At 46.8% G+C, this 13,186-nt stretch overlaps 1 pseudogene across 1 annotated transcript in view; it reads left to right on the top strand.

Moving 5' to 3' along the window:
* Positions 1-13,186, top strand: part of LOC311135797 (WD repeat-containing protein 7-like) — a 112,753-nt pseudogene that overhangs the window by 62,646 nt on the left and 36,921 nt on the right. The window contains exon 14 of the transcript in view: positions 2,748-2,953. The product of the transcript in view is annotated as a WD repeat-containing protein 7-like (transcript). The remainder of the gene's footprint in view (positions 1-2,747; positions 2,954-13,186) is intronic.

Genomic DNA, 13,186 nt, shown 5'->3' with positions numbered 1-13,186 from the left:
AGGAGATGATGGAGGAGAGGAGGGGAAGTAGATGATGGAGGAGAGGAGGGGAAGTAGATGATGGAGGAGAGGAGTGGAAGTAGATGATGGAGGAGAGGAGTGGAAGTAGATGATGGAGGAGAGGAGTGGAAGTAGATGATGGAGGAGAGGAGGGGAAGTAGATGATGGAGGAGAGGAGTGGAAGTAGATGATGGAGGAGAGGAGTGGAAGTAGATGGAGGAGAGGAGTGGAAGTAGATGATGGAGGAGAGGAGTGGAAGTAGATGATGGAGGAGAGGAGTGGAAGTAGATGATGGAGGAGAGGAGTGGAAGTAGATGATGGAGGAGAGGAGTGGAAGTAGATGACGGAGGAGAGGAGTGGAAGTAGATGACGGAGGAGAGGAGTGGAAGTAGATGGAGGAGAGGAGTGGAAGTAGATGACGGAGGAGAGGAGTGGAAGTAGATGGAGGAGAGGAGCGGAAGTAGATGATGGAAGTGGGAGGAGGGGAAGTGGGAGGAGGGAGGAGGGGAAGTGGGAGGAGGGAGGAGGGGAAGTGAGCACTTACAAAACATCTCCCTAAATGTGGAGTCTCTCTGACTGTGACCCTATTAGCTAAGCACAGTGTGTTTGTCTGCTCTTAAAGCTGCTTATGGCTCGTTGTGCTGAGTAGGACAGAAAGACGCACAGTAGCAAGCCTCCTCTACTCCCTGGTCTGGGGAGAGGAAGGGACCTGGCTGTAAGTTGGTGAGATGGTGGATAGATAGACATAACTAAGTAATGATCTCTGAGGTTTGTCTGGAAACCCTTGAGAGGAGCTGAAGGAGGGAGGGAAACAGACAGGAAAGCTCTCCATTTAGAGACGCATTATATTACTGATGAACAGCGAGATTTCCTTTCCTATGTTCAGTGTCTTTCCCATAGAGATATATTATTTATCTTTGTTCCCCCCACCCCCCCCACATCAGCTGTAATAGACAGAGTAAAACCCACTCTCTTAAGGAGAGGATGAAGCATCATCAAAGCTTCTTACAATGGCTACGAAATGATATAAAACATCTATGGCATCATTATCACAACAGATACTCTCATGCTGGTTTCAGATTCAGACGGCTAGAGACGGCAAGAGACGGCTAGAGACGGCTAGAGACGGCAAGAGACGGCAAGAGACGGCAAGAGACGGCAAGAGACGGCTAGAGACGGCTAGAGACGGCTAGAGACGGCAAGAGACGGCAAGAGACGGCAAGAGACGGCAAGAGACGGCTAGAGACGGCTAGAGACGGCTAGAGACGGCTAGAGACGGCTAGAGACGGCTAGAGACGGCAAGAGACGGCAAGAGACGGCTAGAGACGGCTAGAGACGGCTAGAGACGGCTAGAGACGGCTAGAGACGGCTAGAGACGGCTAGAGACGGCTAGAGACGGCTAGAGACGGCTAGAGACTGCTAGTGACGGACCGGTAGAGAGACGGACCGGTAGAGAGACGGCTAGAGACGGCTAGAGACGGCTAGAGACGGCAAGAGACGGCAAGAGACGGCAAGAGACGGCTAGAGACGGCTAGAGACGGCTAGAGACGGCTAGAGACGGCTAGAGACGGCTAGAGACGGCTAGAGACGGCTAGAGACGGCTAGAGACGGCAAGAGACGGCAAGAGACGGCAAGAGACGGCAAGAGACGGCTAGAGACGGCTAGAGACGGCTAGAGACGGCTAGAGACGGCTAGAGACGGCTAGAGACGGCTAGAGACGGCTAGAGACGGCTAGAGACGGCTAGAGACGGCTAGAGACGGCTAGAGACGGCTAGAGACTGCTAGTGACGGACCGGTAGAGAGACGGACCGGTAGAGAGACGGCTAGAGACGGCTAGAGACGGCTAGAGACGGCTAGAGACGGCTAGAGACGGCTAGAGACGGCTAGAGACTGCTAGTGACGGACCGGTAGAGAGACGGACCGGTAGAGACCAGCAGGGCGTGAAATGAAGAGCGGTGTGTGTGGCGAAGCGCTGGACGTGTAACATCAGAGAGACACACAAACGCAGCCGGTAGTACCTGGGTTGGTGTGCGTCTCTTTACAGTCAATATTGAACACAATCCCAATATATTCACCGTCCACAGCAAATTATGTGTTTTTCTGTCTGTGCAGCCAGAGAGATAATAGGAAGTGTAAGGAGTAGAGGTCTATATAGGGGACCTACAGCATATTAATTATAGAGGTCTATATAGGGGACCTACAGCATATTAATTATAGAGGTCTATATAGGGGACCTACAGCATATTCATTATAGAGGTCTATATAGGGGACCTACAGCATATTAATTATAGAGGTCTATATAGGGGACCTACAGCATATTAATTATAGGAGAGGAGATGGCGCTAGATGGATGGAGAGAGCTTAGTAACTGGGCCAAACATTCCAGGAAAGTTGTGCTGGGCTGGCATTGGGTGTTGGTCTGGTTGGGGTACTGGATGGTACTGATATCCTTGGTGGTGGGAGAAGCAGACTTCAGTTGTGACAATCCCCCTATAATGGGTACAGTTTAATCAGCTTTACCTTGACATTTTCAGGGTGAAGTATGGACACGAGCAGGGCCCGGGTTTCCCAAAAGCATTTTAAGGCTATGTTTATTTTAAAACCATGATCCTAAGGTTCTAACGATGAACTTAGCCTTAAGATGCTTTTGGGAAACTGGGCCCAGGTCATTATGCAAATCTCAACAGGTCCCAGCAGCCATCTTCCTGCCCGTTGAGCACAGTCATTTTCCTCTCTCCCGCCATCAGGTGCGTTGGACCGTTGTGTGATGGGCATCACGGCCGTAGAGATCCTGAATGTGTGTGATGAGGTGGTGCCGGCCGCTGTGGACGCTCTGAGCCACCCTGCGGTCAACCTGAAACAGGCCATGACACGACGTAGCCTGGCAGCGCTCAAGAACATGGCCACGCACAAACTACAGACACTGGCTACCAACCTGCTGGCTGCAGACAAGGTACAGCACAACCCCTAACCCTGGCTACCTAGCGGTTAAGAGCGTTGGGCCAGTAACCGAAAGGTCGCTGGTTCGAATCACCAAGCCGGCAAGGTGGAAAAATCGTCCTTTCTGCCCTTGAGGAAGGCAGTTAACCCCCAACAACAACTGCTACCCAGGCGCCGATGATGTGGACGTCAATTAAAGCAGCCCCCTGCACCTCTCTGATTCAGAGGGGTTGGGTTAAATGTGGAAGACATTTTGGTTGGATGCATTCAGTTGTGCAACTGACTAGGTATCCCCTTCCCTACTGGCTGTAGACAAGGTACACCCCTGACCCCTAGCCCTGACCCCTGACCCCTAACCCCTAACCCTGGCTACCAACCAACTGGCTGCAGACAAGGTACAGCACCAACCCTGACCCCTAGCCCTAACCCCTAACCCCTAACCCTGGCTACCAACCAACTGGCTGCAGACAAGGTACAGCACCAACCCTGACCCCTAGCCCTAACCCCTGACCCCTAACCCCTAACACTGGCTATCAACCTACTAGCTACAGACAATGCAGACAAGGTCAGCTTTATGCCGTTGTTCACAATGTTATTATGTAGCTGTAGTGAAGGCTTTATGAATGCATAGATACGGGACCTAATACAGTAAAGTGTCACTATGAACCGGTTTAGTTTTAGACTTTTATTAGGCTGTATTAGCCTCATCCAATGTTAAGTTAGAAGGCAATAAGCTCAGACTGGTGTACCGGTCTTTTAATTGCTTCACACCAGAACTGTCTGTTTCAAACCCTGATCAGCACTTCATCACTGTAGAAGTGCTTTCCATCGCAGTGCAACACACACACACACACACACACACACACACACACACACACCACTGTATAAGTGCTTTCCATCACAATGCAACAAGTCTCTCCCTCAAACAGTCTCTGTGCCAGTCATCCATAGCAAAGCACTACTGGAATTCTCAATGGTTTTTCACTTCAGATGGTGCCGGGAGAGGGGTGGGTGTGGGAGAGGGAGGCGGCTGGAGAAAGAGGGAGGGAGGGCGAGAGAGAGAAAGAGAGAGGGTAAACGGAGAGAAACAGAGATGCCATGCCAGGGTTTTGTCCCCATAGTGCCACCAATAGGCCAAATTTGACAGATTGCTCTAGGACGAGCTACTTCTTTCATCCTTACCATGCTTGCCAAATATCAGAACTCAAAATCAAACAGATCATGCAATATGCTTTTGATGTATTTTGGACAATTTTTTAATGATGTTGACTACTTTCAATATTTTCCTCCAGAACCGCTGGACCGATCGGCACCATATTTTCCAAGACTCTAGGTCAAACAATAAGGCGGCATGAATGGTTTTCCCTGTCCAACAGCGCCTCCATGCGGCCTAACTGAACCTCTACAGGTTAGCTAGACTTACATCCCTGAGCATGTCTGGGAAAATTCATCACTTGGAGTCAAACATATTTGTTACAGTACAAATATCCCCGTCTGATTCATATGCATTCTTGTGCCAGACCACGCCCATGTGATAGTTTATTGGTCAGTAGCATATCAAGTTTCGTGCAGACCGTCATTTGGTACCAGAGGAGTAGCGTATATTATGTGAGGGCTTGCAAATTTGACCAATCACCGCACTATTTCTGCATAAAACGTGTAAAATCATCGCAATATTATCGCATAAAACCCATCACTGCAGTACAGAAAGAGGCCGCTCAATTTCAACCAATCACTGCACATTTACCGCATAATATGGTTCAATCAAGCCACACGTCAACAAACTTTTTCCCTCATCTGCGCATTTTCGCAAACAAATTGCCATGCAAAATGTAAGCATTGCCGCAGCAAAATCAAGTATTTTTTTCCCCTGCAAATATCACAAAATCTGTGTGAAATCCTGGAGAGACTGCGTTTTGCTATTTTCCGTCATGCAAGGTTGCCACCTCCTAGGCCTTACCATCTCAGTGGAATTTGCATGTTCATTTTCCTTGACCGAAGAACCGGGTATACAAACAATCAACGGTTTCTCGCAGCTTCTCTGCTTGAACCCCTAAAAAAAAAAAGAGATGGAATGAGTGAAGGAGGAAGGTGTTGAGTATAATTTTTTTATACAACAATCAACCTCCCTGAAGTATGGCTGTGTCTGACCTTCTGGGCTGTGCTGGGATGCAGAGCACGGCAGAACGCGGCAGAGCGCCACGCCTGCCTTAAGGGCAGCACTTAACAGTGGCCATTTGAAAACCAGTCTGGCGTTTGAAAAGCATAAAGGCTAGATTGCAGTGGAATGAACAGGGCGATATAGCAAGGGGCTAAGCAGACGGATGAAAAATGCACGCCTTGCTTCTGTCTCGCGGGGGGTACATCTGGGCCCAGCCGCCGTCTAGCTTTCAGCCCAGCCAGCCAGGCAGAGAAGAGATAGAGATGGAGAGGGAGATAGTGAGAGTGGTTCTTCCAGACAATTAGAAACACTCCTAACCTCCTCCCTCGGGTGTGATAACGTAGGGTCCCTGGGCTCGGCTGGAGAAACGACAGTGGTGTGTGTGTGTGTCTGGAGATAGTTTCCCAGCAGCCTGCAGGGACCAGGGGTTAGTTCAAGTGGAGTCTGGGCTCTGGGTGCGGTGGGCCTGGGGGTGTTGGGATGGAGTCTGGGCTCTGGGTGCGGTGGGCCTGGGGGTGTTTGGGATGGAGTCTGGGCTCTGGGTGCGGTGGGCCTGGGGGTGTTTGGGATGGAGTCTGGGCTCTGGGTGCAGTGGGCCTGGGGGTGTTGGGATGGAGTCTGGGCTCTTAGTGCGGTGGGCCTGGGGGTGTTGGGATGGAGTCTGGGCTCTGGGTGCGGTGGGCCTGGGGGTGTTGGGATGGAGTCTGGGCTCTGGGTGCGGTGGGCCTGGGGGTGTTTGGGATGGAGTCTGGGCTCTGGGTGCGGTGGGCCTGGGGGTGTTGGGATGGAGTCTGGGCTCTGGGTGCGGTGGGCCTGGGGGTGTTGGGATGGAGTCTGGGCTCTGGGTGCGGTGGGCCTGGGGGTGTTGGGATGGAGTCTGGGCTCTGGGTGCGGTGGGCCTGGGGGTGTTTGGGATGGAGTCTGGGCTCTGGGTGCGGTGGGCCTGGGGGTGTTGGGATGGAGTCTGGGCTCTGGGTGCAGTGGGCCTGGGTGTGTTGGGATGGAGTCTGGGCTCTGGGTGCGGTGGGCCTGGGGGTGTTGGGATGGAGTCTGGGCTCTTAGTGCGGTGGGCCTGGGGGTGTTGGGATGGAGTCTGGGCTCTTAGTGCGGTGGGCCTGGGGGTGTTTGGGATGGAGTCTGGGCTCTTAGTGCTACCAGAGGTGATCTCCCTCCTGTCCTCTTTTTCTCACTCACTCCATCGCTCACTGAGATTCACACCTTCACCCTGCCAGGAGGTAATAATAATAATAATATGCCATTTAGCAGACGCTTTTATCCAAAGCGACTTACAGTCATGCGTGCATACATTTTTGTGAATGGGTGGTCCCGGGGATCGAACCCACTACCTTGGCGTTTCAAGCGCCGTGCTCTACCAGCTGAGTTACAGGTAGGTAGGTGTGTGTGTGTGTGTGTGCGCGTTCTAACGCAAGAAGTGGTCCTGTGTGGCTCAGTTGGTAAGAGTGAGGCGCTAGCAGTGCTAAGATCCTGAGGGGATCTCCTCCGCAGACTAAATGCACTCAATGTACGTTCCTTTGGATAAAAGTGTCTTCAGTGGCATATTATTGCTTTATCCATTATCATGGAACTGGGGCAGGTGCAGCAGAGCCTGTGTGTGATACCAGGGTTCCCTTTATTTGATCCTAACTGCTGATGCTAAAAGAGGAAGCCGGAGGTAGACATCCAGTGTATATTGGGTGGTGGTTGTGGTGATGGTGTTGGTTGTGGTGGAGGTGGTAGTAGTAGTGGTGGTTAGGTGATATACAGTTTACATCATATACAGGGGTATTTAGAAATACAGACAGTCTGATTTCAATACCCAAAAAAATAAAAAATATATTATTGGGCCAGGTAGGTGAAAAATCTATTATTGGGACAGGTAGGTGAAACAATCTATTATTGGGCCAGGTAGGGCCTGTTTTTTCATTAATAACTATGGCCAGGTAGGGCCTTTTTCCCCCATCAATAACTAGGGCCGGGGGACGCAACTTAGGAAATGGCTACCTGATTTTTCGTACTGTACATCGGTTGGGTATTTCCCCGCTAAATTCAATTATTTACTCTGAGCATTATAGTAACTTACACTAAAGGGGAAAATAGGAAAAGGTGTTGGAGCCACAACGATAGTCCGTAACAAGTTCGTCGACAGAACAGAGATGGCTAATGCTAGCTCAAACAAGCTAACAGCAGCAAAAGAACCCTCATTCCGTGAGGTGATAAAGGAGGAGTTTGCGCGAGGCGCTCGCTGGCTTTCGAGAGGAACTTCGAGAAGATGTACGAAAATAACTAAATGAGTTCAAGAAGGACATTAACCAGAAACTCAAAGAAAACAAAGAATAACTTCGTAGCATATCTACAAGAATGGGGGATGCAGAACAGCGCATTGGGGGAACGGACACATGGAATACTGCGGTCAAGTACAGTCTTTGAAAAGCCATCACGCACTGCAGGCGAAAGTGACAGAACTCTAAGGTTTTTCACGTCTTAATAACATTTGACTTTATTCCGTGGCAGAGGGCGCAGGAAAAAGACTTGATGCCCAAATTCGTGGAGGGTCTATTCAAAGAAATTCTTGAAGACGACACGGACCTGGGAATCGAGAGAGCACACCGAGCTCTGGCCTCAAAACCCCCCAGAGGCACCCCACCAAGATCCATAGTTGTAGGGTTCCTTAAATTCTCAGTCAAAGAGAAAGTCGTCCGCACAGCCTGGAAAAACATGTTGACATACTATTCTGAAACTCACCTATCCCCTCCTGTACACGAGAAACTCAAGAAAATGGGACATCGGAATACCTTTCTTTTTCTTCTTCTTATAAAACAGGTAGAAGGGGCGTTGCAGTCTTGATCCCAAATTGTTATTTTTGAGTTTATATCAGAAATAGAAGACAAGGAGGGGGAGATTTATTTGTTACATGTAAACTGGATAACAAGGTAGTTATATTATTTTAATGTGTACGCGCCTCCGGGGAGTGACATGGTCTTTTACTCAGCCTGCCTCACTGAGTACTCCAGGTTGGACTACTTTTTACTCAGCCTGCCTCACTGAGTACTCCAGGTTGGACTACATTTTACTCAGCCTGCCTCACTGAGTACTCCAGGTTGGACTACTTTTCATGTACAGTGCAGATAGGCGCAGGCTTAAGGATTGTAGGATCGGGCAGAGCGACTTATCAGATCATAATGGAGTTTACCTAACACCAAAAGGCCAAAAGGCCTCCTGCGGTGATGGGGGCTGGGATTAAAAATAAAAATTTGGACAAAACACACATCACAACAAGACAGACCTAACATGCTGACCACACCACACCGCTCGCATGTTGATTTTGTCCACCCACACCAGACGCGACACGCAGGTTGAAATATTAAAACGAACTCTAAACCAACTATATTAATTTGGGGACAGGTCGAAAAAGCATTAAACATTTCAGGCAATTTAGCTAGTTAGCTTGCTGTTGCTAGATAATTTGTCCTGGGATATAAACATTGGGTTGTTATTTTACCTGAAATGCACAAGGTTCTCTACTGCGACAATTAATCCACAGATAAAAGGGTAAACAGAGTTTGTTTCTAGTAAAAGCTCCTCCTTCAGTCTTCTTCTTCTTCTTTGGACTTTATATGGCGGTTGGCAACCAACTTTAAGGAGCATTACCTCCACCGACTGGACTGGAGTGTGGACCTCAGTTGATCTTTCAATCACCCACGTGGGTATATGCTCCTAAAAACCAATGAGGAGATGGGAGAGGCGGGACTTGCAGCGCGTCAAGTGTCTAAAAATAGAGCCAAGTTTTTATTTTAGCACCTGGCTACGCAGACGCTCGCGAGCAGTGTGGGTGCAATGATTGAATAACATGTATGTTATTCAATTCATTGAGATGACCAGTTTACAGAGGAGTATAGAGTGCAGTGATGTGTCCTATAAGGAGCATTGGTGGCAGATCTGATGGCTGAAGGGTAAAGGACATCTAGCGTCTCCGTAATCTAGCATGGGTAGGATGGTAATCTGAATTAGGGTTAGTTTGGCAGCTGGGGTGAAAGAGGAGCGATTGGGAAGATCGAGCCCAGCCAACAGCGAGTTGCAGTAATCCAGACGGGAGATGACAAGTGCCTGGATTAGGACCTGTGCCACTTTCTGTGTAAGGTAGGGTCGTACTCTGCGAATGTTGTAGAGCATGAACCTGCAGGATCGGGTCACCGCTTTGATGTTAGCGGAGAATGACAGGGTGTTGTCCAGGGTCACGCCAAGGTTCTTTGCACTCTGGGAGGAGGACACAATGGAGTTGTCAACCGTGATGGCGAGATCGTGGAGCGGGCAGTCCTTCCCCGGGAGGAAGAGCAGCTCCGTCTTGCCGAGGTTCAGCTTGAGGTGGTGATCCGACATCCACACTGATATGTCTGCCAGACATGCAGAGATGCGATTCGCCACCTGGTTATCAGAAGGGGGAAAGGAGAAAATTAATTGTGTGTCGTCTGCGTAGCAATGATAGGAGAGACCATGTGAGGATATGACAGAGCCGAGTGACTTGGTGTATAGAGAGAATAGGAGAGGGCCTAGAACTGAGCCCTGGGGGACACCAGTGGTGAGAGCACGTGGTGTATCATCTACATATAAGTGGATGAGAGAGCTTCCTACTGCCTGAGCTATGTTGTTGATGTAAATTGAGAAGAGCGTGGGGCCTAGGATCGAGCCTTTGAGTACTCCCTTGGTGACAGGCAGTGGCTGAGACAGCAGATGTACTGACTTTATGATAGCTTTACACCTTGATAGCAAACCAATAAATACTCTATGGAGACTTAACACAAGCATGCTGAATGATCCAGCATTCAAGGAATCAATAAAGACAGAATTTAATGTCTATCTGGAGGATAATGACAAAGGGGAAGTATCTCCTGCTACATTGTAGGATGCAGCGAAGGCGTTATTAGAGGGAAGATCATAGCCACAACATCTCTCACGAAAAAGAATGAAGCACAGACTTCTGAAATTACAGGAAACATTAGGAAGCTTAGAATGATCTCACAGTCATTTCAAAGACCCTCTTATATTACGTGAGATTGAAAAGGTAAAACAGGAAATTGACCAGATTTATAGTTAAGAAGTAGAGAAAACCTCAGGTTCCTGAAACAACGATATTATGAAGGAGGCTCAAAGGCAACAACATTTCTAGCATGGAGACTCAGAAAACAACAAGCACAAAATACAATTGTCAAAATAAAAGACTCCAAAACAAATAAGATTACATGCAAAATGGATGAAATACAGAATGCATTTGAATCATAACTATACAAATCTGTACAAGCAACCAGAGAAGGCAGATGCACAGACAATAGAGCATTTTTTTGAAGACACTTGATCTCCCCTCAATTGGGACAGAGTAAAATTATAGACTTACTTCAGAAATAACCACTGAGGAAATTAATAATGCAATATCTAATCAAAAAGCAAACAAATCTCCAGGTGCTGATGGCTTCCCTTCGGAATGGTTCAAATCCGTCAAAGAACAACTAACGCCTCTACTTCAGGCCTGTTTTAACTGGACTCTGCGGGAGGGGGATCCTCCACCATCGTGGAGAGAAGCCATAGTATTTGTAATTTCAAAAGATGGAAAAGATGAGAAGGAATCCTATAGACCTATCGCAATTCTTAACATGGATTATAAACTACACGCATCAATAATAGCCAATAGAATGGAGGACATAATCCCAGAATTGATTGACGGGGATCCAACTGGTTTCATACGAAATAGACAGACACAGGACAACATAAGGCGAACACTACATGTCATGGACAACATCACTCAGGAAAAGACAAGTGCTATATTTAATCAGTCTAGATGCAGAAAAAAAGCATTTGATTCAGTGTGGATGGGATTATCTATTCCAAGTTACGGATAGATTTGTATAACTTCCAGTGGGACCTCTTCGTCCGCTAAATATCTTGGAGTAAATCTACCAAAAGATACACCCAAAAACTCTATGACATGAATTACGTTCACATCAACAAGAAAATATATGATGACCTGGACAGGTGGAATTCACTTCCTTTTGGATCTTAGTAGTAGAATTGAAACAAATCAAAATGAACATCCTGCCGAGGTTACTGTATTTGTTCCAATCACTGCCCATAGAAATCCCACCTAAACAGTTTAGGGAATGGGATGAACGGAAATCAAGGTTTATCTGGAACAGTAAGAGGCCAATAATTAGATATACAACATTACAATTACCAACAAAAAATGTTTGACCTGTGTCATTGCCAACAAAGGGTATATAACAAAGTATTGAGAAACTTTTGTTATTGACCAAATACTTATTTTCCACCATAATTTGCAAATAAATTCATTAAAAAACCCTACAATGTGATTTTCTGGATATCATAGTTGACGTGTACCTATGATGAAAATTACAGGCCTCTCTCATCTTTTTAAGTGGGAGAACTTGCACAATTGGTGGCTGACTAAATACTTTTTTTCCCCCCACTGTACCAACAAACAGCGGGGGGTATGGCCTTACCAAACCTAAAATATTATTTTGTGTCAGCCCAATTGAGACCTCTGGTGGGTTGGTGCAATTCAGAATACGAATCCAAATGGAAAGACATTGAGACTACTTTGTCAGAGATACCCACCCAGTCAGTTTTGGATAATAAGGACATGGTAATAAAAACATACAGCAGACAAAATCAGTGGATTCATTTCTCTCTTAAGACATGGTATAGGGTAGTTAAGCAAATTCATTTAGACAGAGAGGTCAAACTGCTGAGTTGGCCTGCATACGACCCCAGCTTCATCCCTGCAATTCAGGATAGTGGATTTAAACAGTGGACGCAAAAAAGGCATCACATCATTTTGTACAATTATAAGGAATGGGGATCTAGAGAACTTCCAGGACCTAAGTAAAAAACATGGCTTGCATAAACAAGATTTTTACAGGTACCTACAGGTTCGACAATACTTTTTAAAATAAATAAAAGTGATTGGCCCTCGGGCACCTCAGAAATTACGCATACAACTTGGAGTATCAAAAAAACGATTTCATATCTTTACTTGGGTATTCTATCCTCAAAGAAACACTCTATGAACAATATTTAACAGAAATGGGAGAGCTTAATATTGAAATAACTGATAAAACATGGTTGAACATATTTGAGACTCAATTAAGCTCTACCAACTCAAGGACTTGGAGAGAATTCTGTTGGAAGAATGTGTCATGACTTGCCCTCATGGGTTGAGGATCAAACATTCCTGCTAGGCAAAGGTTTGAACACCCCCTTTCCTGGGGGCCAGTTTTAGGACTTAACAGCCGGTCATAAATAGTTTGCAGAAAAGTACTCCTTTTGGTCTCTAGTATGGGAAGAAAGAATTTCCCTGTGAGACAAAGGAAGTCTTCCCGCCAAGACTCCAACATCCAAAAGTAGATAATGAAACAATATTCCTACTTAAAAGAATGTGGGAAATGGTCAGTGGGGATCTAAAGAATAATCATGTCATATTGTTTATTATTTTGTGATGTCATTTAGGATGGTATCAAGTAATAACTGTAACTCGGAAAGTGTACGTATTCTATCTATCTAAATGTTGTATAAAATATATGACTGAGTATGAGAGTATTTTGGTGACGATAGGAATGTGATTTTAGTCTTCTAAAGAGATAATCGTTTTTCATATAAACTATGCACAGTGACTAGCCACGCCCCGAGTGACATCAGAGATCGTGTAAACATGATGGACCTCCCTTTTACCCCGAGTGCATAAAAAGCCTTGAAAAACAAATCAACCTTTAGACCAGCAGACGTGAAGCGTGAGCTAAACGTTACAACATGGTTTAAAACTACAACTCCATTCCCAAAGGAAGAGCAGCAGACGAGAAGCGTGAGCCAAACGTTGCAAATGGTTGAATTTCCACAAGACCGGAAAACGTGAGACGTTAGCCCACACGTTTGAAATGAAGAAACTCTGAAACTCTCAACCTCTACACGAGGTGAAGAAGAAGACAATGCACTAGACCTTATCATCTCAGTCTGCAGCTGGCATGTATAGTCGTCTAGAGAACTTTCACTAAAGACACGAGTTGGAAAGGACAATCCCTC

The sequence above is a fragment of the Coregonus lavaretus genome, assembly GCF_964263955.1.
Source record: "Coregonus lavaretus genome assembly, chromosome: 10".
Classification (NCBI taxonomy): Eukaryota; Metazoa; Chordata; class Actinopteri; order Salmoniformes; family Salmonidae; genus Coregonus; species Coregonus lavaretus.
This window is presented reverse-complemented; position numbering and strand designations above follow the sequence as displayed.